Below are 9707 nucleotides of genomic sequence, written 5' to 3'. Positions count from 1 at the left end.
GTATTAGTCAATGACAGAAGCTTAGAAAATAACACATAAATAGCAGCTAAATAATTCAAACAGCACAAAAAAAATATGGCCGAAATTTTGGCAGTATAACAGTTGAAATTTTCTAAACAGAAAATTTGAGGCATTTTCTAACCTCAAATTCTTGTAAAGAAATAATGGCCAATGGTAATCCAACATAAACTAATGAGCAACAGTAACTAAACTTCCATAATTCAGCAATGTCGAACATATTAAATAAATAAGCAGAAAATTAAAAATGAAAAGAAATTAGAAAATAAAGAAGAAAACTTACTTGGTTGATAGCAAAATGCGAGAAAAATGCACAAAGAGTGAAAAATCATACAGAATACCTGAAAATATGGAAGAGTCAGAAAGATCTTCTCTGAAAACGGTCGTGAAACACCTGTGTTATGCCCGCATATATATAGCCATTTTTTGCCAACACACCCGTGCTCTGGCCCGTGTCCACGATACGGGCCGTGTCTAAGTCGTGTTCTTCATCATACCGTGTCTGCGAACGCCTTATATTCAACACAGTTTTGACACAATCCGTGTTTGAGTTATATGGGTTGTGCTGTAAAATCTGTGACTCTCAGAAACCGTGTAGCTCCTTCTTTTATACCCCAACACGCCTTGAGCAATCAAGCACGGGCCATGTTTGAAGCTGTGTTACTCTTGGGAACCGTGTAGCTTCATTTTTCACAACCAACACACCTTGGGTAATTAGGCACGGGCCGTGTCTAAAACTGTGTTAGTCCAGTGTTGAAACCTAGAAATGTGCTTTCACTCCGTTTTGTGCACTAACACCTGTATAACTCAATAATCTAAACAACCAAGTAATTTTTAACCAAAACAATATAAAAATAAAAATACTTAAGTTTAAAACCAACTGATATGTAAAAACAAAAAAGAAGAAAACAAAACAATCAAATGCTCAAGAAAAAATTGCAGAAATATAAAGGATAAGCCCGGGAATGCCTCCCGAGAGCGCTTCTTTCTTCCACGAGTCATTTAGCTGGACTCGTTGACCACTCCCTGCATGTGCAGGTTTGACGTATGTTGCGGTCGAACTGCCAGGTTATGGATCGTTGGAATGTCAGCAATCCTCCAAACAACCACTTTTTAGTACTTCCTTAGAGAGGGCAATATCATCTCCCTCATCTCGGGTGTCAAGTCTGCTGCTAGAATGACAGGTAACCTATTATCCTCATCCATATATGCATATTTAAGATGCTGTGGGAGCTCTTTCAGCTCGAGGACTGGTGGTTCCTCAAGTGATGGCCTCAACTTCTGCACACCTACCCTATCAATCACAACAAACTTATCAGTATTGTTGCTTGGCTCATTTGCTAACAGAAACTCAAGCTCCAAAGTCCCTCATTTGATAGCTCACTCATCTCCTATTGGCAAAGTAACTTGTAGAGGGTCTTCAACTAATATTTCCTGCAACTGTATCTCAATAGCATCATCAAGTACATTAATAGCACACATAGTACCATCATAATCTAAAGATTGTCTTATAGAATTATTCAAGTTAAAAGTGACAGTCTCATCCCCTACCCTAAGTTTTAGCTTTCCATCACAAATATCTATAATTGCCCTAGATGTTGCAAGGAAAGGTTTACCTAGAATCAAAGGTACACTACTGTCACAATCCATGTCTAAGATCATAAATTCAACAGGAAATATAAATTTATTTACTTTACCAGCACACTCTCTACAATACCCCTAGGATATTTAATAGACCTATCAGCTAACTGTATGCTCATCCTAGTGGGTTTAATCTATCCCGGCCCCAACTTTGCAAACAGGCTATACGGCATTATATTAATGCTAGCCCCTAAATCAGCTAAAGCTTTATCAATAGATAAGTTACCTATAACATAAGGAATAGTAAAACTCCCAGGATCATGTCGCTTTTCCAGTAATTTGTTCTAAAAAATTGTCAAACATTCCTCGTTTAACGTCACGCATGCTAAGTCCTCAAACTTCCTTTTGTTGCTAAGAATCTCCTTTAAGAACTTTATATACCTAGGCATCTGCAAAATAGCTTCAACAAAAGGTAAGTTTATATGCAATTGTTTAAATATATCCAGAAATTTATCAAACTGCTGCTCAACTTGCGCTTACTTCAACCTGGTAGGGTATAGAATTTTGGGCTAGTATTCTCTTAGTAGAATCTCCTTTGCCACTTCCTTCTCTGGTTCCTTCACCTTGGTAGCTTCAACTTCCTTGCTTGAATCTACCTGCACATCAACATCATTTTTAGAAATAGTAGAAGAACCAGGAATATACTTACCTGATTGCAATGTGATTGCGTTCACATGCTCCCTTCGATTGGACTCTGTATTGCTAGGCAGAGTCCCTGGCTGTCTCTCAGCCAGCATCTTAGATATCTAGCCTATTTAATTCTCCAAATTCTATATGGAGGCCTGCTGATTTCTAAAAGCTATGTTCGTATGCTGAAACTTGCTCTCTGAAGTGGACACGAACTTCATCATCAACTCCTCTAAATTGGGCTTCTTCTCTTGGTTTTAAGGCAGTTGAGGAAGAACAGTCTGCTGTTAAGGTTACTACTGGTGCAACCGCTGAAATCCTGTGGACCTTAGGTGTTGTTATTTCACCACCTGAAGTTAGAATGGTTTCTCCATCCTGGGTTGTATGTATTGCTATACGGGTTATTCTACTACCTGGGCGCATTTTCCATATAATCAACCTGTTCATGATTAGCATAAGAAGATAAAGAAGAAGCAAACAAACCTCTAGCATTACAATTTGCACTATAGTGTAGGCCACCACAAAACTCGCAGCCAAGCTGTACTACATGGACCGGTCGATCTTCTTGGCCAAAAGCTCCACCTGAGTTGCCAAGGCTGATGTAGAATCTACCTGGTTCACCACTCCTTGCCACCTTGTCCCACTCCTAGAAGACTACCACTGATATGTGTTCATGGCCATCTCCTTAATTAAGTTCTTGGCCTGCTTTGGAGTCTTACTATTGATGGCCCCACCTGCAGCTGCATCTATCATCTGCCTCATAGCTGAGTTCAAGCCACTATAAAAAGTCTGCACCTACATTCATAATGGCAAACTGTGGTGTGGGCAATATCTCAACAAGTCCTTGTACCTCTCTCACGCATCATACATGCTCTCATCATCAAATTGCACACACAAAATTATTGTTACGCATTTTTACAGTCTTAGCAGGAGGAAAGTACTTATAAAGAAACTTCACAGCCAAAGAATTCCAGGTGATGATGGTGTTGACTGGTAGGGATTGTAGCCATCTCTTCGCTCTACCCCTCAAGGAAAATGGAAACAGCCTAAGCCGAATGGCATCATCGGTAGTTCCATTTATCTTGAAGGTATCATAAATCTCTAAGAAGTTCGTGATGTGGGCGTTAGGATCTTCACTAGGCAAGCCCCTAAACTATACACTCTACTACACCATCTGAATGACATTTGGCTTAATTTCAAAATTATTCATTGTAACAGATGGCCTCAATATACTAGTGTGCGTCCTTCTAAGGAAGGTTTAGCAAACTCGTACATCATCCTGTTTGCTTCAGTGACGTTGTTGTCGTCTCCCATATTTACTGGTGTATGGACAAGAATCTCAATCTGCTCCTCCTCCTCCTCCACGTCTAATCACTTCCTCAACTGCCTAAGGGATCGCTCTGGTACGGGCAGAGGGTCTACTGGTGCATGATTAGAACTCCTAGTCACAAACTACCTGAAATGAACAAGGCAGCAACAACACAAACAAATAAATAATGAATAACTAAATAAAAAGCAATGACAAAACATAAAAGAAAAATGACTAAAGTAACAAATAGTAAATTCCACTCTAGTTTTCAAACAAAGTCCTTGGCAATGACACAAACTCGATGCGATGCTTATGCAACTACAACTAAGGCAGTGAACCTATCGATGCAGCCTAGCACAACGACAAGTATTAAAAATATCATATCCCTTGGGAAAGTGAAATCCTAAAGTTATTACTCCATTCCTTGTTATCTAGCCTAAAATTAATAACGGAGGTTTCTAAATTTACTAATGACTAAAAACTAAATTCTAAGTGTAATGCGAGAATGAATGAGCAAAGAGAATAATCAAGATAGGAAAGCACACCCAAAGAGGACCTAGACTAGTTGGTAACCAAACAAAGGATAACAGATTGTTGAGTCCGATTATGCTACCCGTGGACAAATTCTAAAATGAATTCGGTTTCCCTCTCGAGACAACCGAATTCCTAAACCTAAGAACCTAAAGTTGGAATCTCTTCCTAACAATTGATTATTAAGTTAGCCTTAAGCTTTAATCCACCTCTATTAAGCTTTGTTAATTCTTAATCTAGCAAATTTACTAGCATTATCTCTAAGTGAAAATTAACTTGTTATTGCAACTAGATTTCCAAACTCAATTAGAATCTCTCAATTGCTAAAAGAATTCTATGAACAGTAATCAATACATTTAATGTAACAAAAACTGGAATTTCATTATTAATTGTAAAAAGAATACAAGAAAAGAAACTCAAACAATCTTAACAATTCAGTACAAAGCCAATATAGCAAGGAACCCCAATGGGTTCAATCAATCTAGCTACACATGTTCATATCTAAAATAAATAAGAATTCAATTACAATGAAAGAATAAAGAAATTGAAACATATACACCATTTTCCTAGAATTAGATGAACAGCTCAAAGCCTTGATCTGCATTGCAAATAATCTCTAGAATTGCCTCTTGATCTACTCCAAAACTCCTCTTCAATCTTCAATCCAATCCCAAAAGTCATGAATCTGACGTAAAAAGGTGGGATCAGTCTCCTGAAATCCGTCTTGAAATGTTTGAAACGCGTATAGCAAAATTACAAGGGAAGATGAAGAGTTAAAATCGTTAATCCCCTTTCTCTTTTTGGCTCATTCAATTTATACTATGTGCAAATACGAGCGTGTTCTCAGCCTATGTCCCTCAACACAGGCCGTGTTTGGGCTGTGTTGGTCTCCAAATGACAGAATGAATTGAATCGAGCAAGGGTGTGTTCTGGCCTGTGTCACCAACACGGGCGTCCTCTTGAACCTAGCATGGGCGTGTTCTGGCCTATGTTATCCAACACGGGCTGTGCTCTGGGCGTGTTACCCCCAAGAACCGTGTTGCTTCAAGGAGCTTAAGCTACACGTTCCTTGGAATTTCTACATGGGCTCCAACACGGGTCGTGTTAACTTTCCAAAAGTCAACCCAAGCCAAACGCTTCTAATTACATCCATTTTTACCCGAAATTGATCTAAAATTGCTCAAACACTGATGATGGACCTATAAAATCTCCTGGAATATGAAAGGGCACAAGCAAACATGTGTAAAAGTATGCATATCAATATTTACAGAAGTTCACATGACATTCATGATTTGTTATTGTCTGTATGGATACCTTTTATATAATATAAAACCATATTGCAACCAAACTCTAAAAATCATATTGAATTTGAGTATGGCTGGTTCTTCAAGTTTTGTCAGAAACAAAAAAGTTTGGGTCCTGCCAAAATTTGATGATCAATATCATTTTGATAAATATACAGATCTGAAAGAGTATTATGTTGGTTTACATCATGAAAGGAACTTTAGAGTCGATGAAGTAGAGAATTTAATTTCAGCTTAACGTTCACTAGGAGCTCCAATTGTGAAACCCGTTCATTAGCATTTCGTCAAATAAATATGGCAGATTATGAGGTTGCAGTGAAACGGATCCGAGAAGAGAATAATTGAATGTTCCTTCAAAGATCAAGATATTATATGTTACAACTGGCAAAAGAACAAGTAATGGCAATCGGGAGAAACTTGAGTGAGGACGAGGTTAACAATATCATGCATTGCAACAGGTATATATCAGACTATGAAATGTCTGATGAAGAAATATGAACTCCTATTTGGATTCCCATATTGGTGTATAATAAAAAATGTATTCGCATGACAATATGATTGTAATAAATGTTTTTATATAAATTTCATGATAAACATATTTTGTTTGATGATAAACATATGATATTTATTATTATCATACAAATTTATATTAGATAGATAATCACGTGAATTTTCCAAAGCTCTAAATATTCTAGCTTGTTGGTGATTCCCGTCTTTAAGGGCCTCATTTACTCGTTGACGGAAATACTCTCTATTAAGATGAATTTTGATTTAATTATTCGCTTCCCTGATGCAATATAAAGTAGTGCGGAGTTCAAAGATAGTGGATCGACTCATATTAATAGCACTTGCACGCGGTACTCTTATTTGAAGTTGCAATACTTCTTCATGTAGAATTTGTGATTGACGTAATCGAAATTTCCACTTGTTCATTAGTTGACTGTGTACCTCCTCATATTATACTTATTTGGATCCATTGGATATAAAAAATCATTATAGTGCCTAATAACGTCCAATAGCTCTAAATATGTCACTAAGAGTGTACAGATTCATCATGGTACCTATTAATAAAATTATTAACATGTTAGAATATTAAATAAAACATCCTTTAATAACATTTGGGTAAACATGCAGGAAGATATTTGATAAAGTCATTGTCATTACTATCACTATAATTTAAAACGACATCTTCATCTATAGGTATTGGAATGCTATTTGGAAGTTCCATCCTAAATAGGTCGTGCTTCTTGTGATATTGTTCTAATCGACGATTCATTACATTAATCTTCCTACTTAGTTGTTCCATCACAACTTTAACTTCTTCTAAAGTTTGTTTAGGTAATGTCGTTGAAATAGCTCACGGTATTAGTAGATCATAATACGCGCAATATGCCTCTAGCTCACATCTTATTTCTCAAAGTCCACTCCATTTTAATTCTTTACTAACAATAATATTTCCAAGCTCTTTCAATTTGGTTATGTGACGACCTACAAAAATATGATTTGCACAATTCTGATTCAATGTTGCATGAGTTGGTTGATTTAGAAATGATCTCTTCTTGCCGTACCAAGCATTGCCACTAGGATATGTATATTTATCAACCATAATCATAGTATGAAACTCTTGTTTATTGGTGCTACTTCATTTGCCTTTCTTTCGTTTCATTATAAAAGTATAACCTGCTAACTGATTGCAACAATAATGTGGCTTAAATATTCAGTTATACAAATAAAATATTAGCTTAGTAATATAAAGTAAGATATATAAAATAATTTAGCAATATTCAAACAAATAGAAAATAAATTAAGATCTACGACATGTTCTAGCATCATGCCTAGTTTGACCACATTTGCTACAAAAACTAGTCCTTACATCTTCTGCATTTTTCCAATCCATTTCGTTCTGAATTCTTTTTGCTTTTGGTCTTCCTTTCTTTTGTTTTCATTCAGGGTTAAGAACTAAAGGGAGTTCAATGGATTTTTGCCAGTAATCTTGGTGCCTAAGGGTATGAAACTAGTGGACCAACATTGAAGCGCCTCTTTATATTATACCATTTTCCAATGAACATCATGTAATCAATTCCAAGTTTCATACATGCAGCAATTGCATGTGAACATATTATTCGACTTTGTTTAAATTTGCTACAACTACAGGTTTGTTTTGATAGGTTAACCATTTGATTATGTTTGTCTTTACTTTGTGCATTGTTATAGGTAGTAGTAATCAAGCAGACACCAGTCTCCCTATTAAATGTTCTAACGTGATAACCATTTGCCTTCTACACGATGCTCCAATACCTCGATGTAATAATCGGGTATATACAGCCTTCAACAATATCATCAATATACTTCATTTGGTGCTTATTGAACATGTCGACCAACTTCAAAAACATACCATACATCATAGTCGTAATAGGCATCCCCCTTATAGGTTTTAAAGTAGAATTTAAAGACTCAGCATAGTTAGTTGTCATAACATTATGCCGATGGCCATCATCATATGATAGTGTCCACTTCTTCTTTGGTATATTATCAAGCTAGATAGTTATTTTTTTATGCCTAGCTTTGATTTTCTTCATACACCTATTATATTTTCTATTTTGATGTTCGCAACCTATTTCAGAGATAAAAGTGTGATTATTAGTATACTGTTATGATTAATAAGATAGAACATAGTAATCCCATTAGAGACAATTATAAAGGTATCTTACGCACCTGCTTTCTTAATAATTTCTTTCATTCCCACATTCTTGAATTTTGTGTTGTACTTGCTGGCAATGTGACGTATGCAATATCGATGCGGATTTTTATGCCACGACTGATATGACATTGAATGTTTTATACCAATATGGTGATCCAAAATGACACATATATCATCTCGATCATCACATATATGATATCAAACCATTGTCATGAAATACTCCTAGTTATCATTGCTTTTCTTTTCAATAATAGTAAAAGCAACTGGTAATATCTTGTTATTACCATCTATTGCTTCAGCAGTCAGCAATACACTCCTATATTTTTCAAACAATAATGTACTGTCAATATATAACACATGCTTACAATGTTTGAATCCTTCAATACAGGCTTGTATAACTAAAACATCCTTTTAAATTGTTTGACGCCGCGAATGAGTCGATTATTGATGCAATACTCCTCACTTTCAATGTCCCATACAGACCCCCTATTCAAGGTCACTGCAACGTGCATAAAGTCACAAAGTTTCTTATATGACTCATCCTAGTCTTCAAAAGCATTAGCACTAGCCTTTTGCTTCGCTTCCACACCTTCTAATATATTGCTGGTATACTAAATCTTTCTGCCAAATGTGCCAGTATAGCTTTCATCTTGATATCTGGTTATTCGATTAGCATATTTTGAATATATCTTGATATCAAATTTGAGTTAAAATTTCTGTGATCTTGTGATTTAGCAGGTGGCACTACATCTGTGTGGACCAGTATATTTAGTAATCTCCTAAAATCCACTTGGTTTCTTTGTTGTTGCATGTAATCTCCATCTGTAGCTTTCCAGACGATTGTAAATTATTGTAATGGTGTTGTTCTTCATTTCTGAATTTTGAAATTGTCGGTGTACTCTTATTGAATATATTTTTGCAACTGCTTTAACTACATCTCTTGATTCAAAGAACATATGCCAATACGAAATTTAGAAGACGGATCCCATAACACACCATCTACATTTGATCCATCGCGAGGGACAATCATCTCTATATTGGTGCTTTTAAACCAGTTCGGATACATATGTTTACTCATATTTTCGAAGCTTGGTGAGCTTATACCAACATGGTCATACAATGCTATTGTCATATTGTCATCATCTTCGTTATCCTTATCATAGTAGTTTTCTTCATCATCCTCATTTGCAGTTTCATTTTCATAACTATCATCATCCTTTTCCTCCTCATTATTTGTGTTACATTCAGTATTAAAATTCTAATCATCATCAAAATTGTCATCTACATCTACATCCTTATCCTCATTATCATTCCTATCGTTAGTTAAGCTCTGACTACACCCGCTCATTTCACTCAGGTTACACCATGGAGGTTCAACTGATTGTACTACTTGTTTTGTAGATCTACCATCATGATATTCGATAAATAACTCCACAAACTACAATCTCGGAATTAATTAGCAGGGTGATGGGTAATCATAATGTCATTTTCTCTCTAGATTTGACATGTTGTAAATATTAGATTCCCACTATAGTTAAAAATTGGTTGTCTAAATAAAATTTTAGTAATTTCCACA

At 35.9% G+C, this 9707-nt stretch overlaps 1 non-coding gene across 1 annotated transcript; it reads left to right on the top strand.

The window, feature by feature from the left end:
- The first annotated feature begins 3097 nt into the window (after window positions 1-3097).
- On the top strand, window positions 3098-3199 carry LOC112536263. Its single transcript, XR_003080307.1, has one exon. It is a non-coding gene; the product is annotated as a small nucleolar RNA R71 (small nucleolar RNA).
- The last annotated feature ends 6508 nt before the right edge of the window (window positions 3200-9707 follow it).

Source organism: Ricinus communis, chromosome 2, assembly GCF_019578655.1.
Source record: "Ricinus communis isolate WT05 ecotype wild-type chromosome 2, ASM1957865v1, whole genome shotgun sequence".
Lineage (NCBI taxonomy): Eukaryota > Viridiplantae > Streptophyta > Magnoliopsida > Malpighiales > Euphorbiaceae > Ricinus > Ricinus communis.
This window is presented reverse-complemented; position numbering and strand designations above follow the sequence as displayed.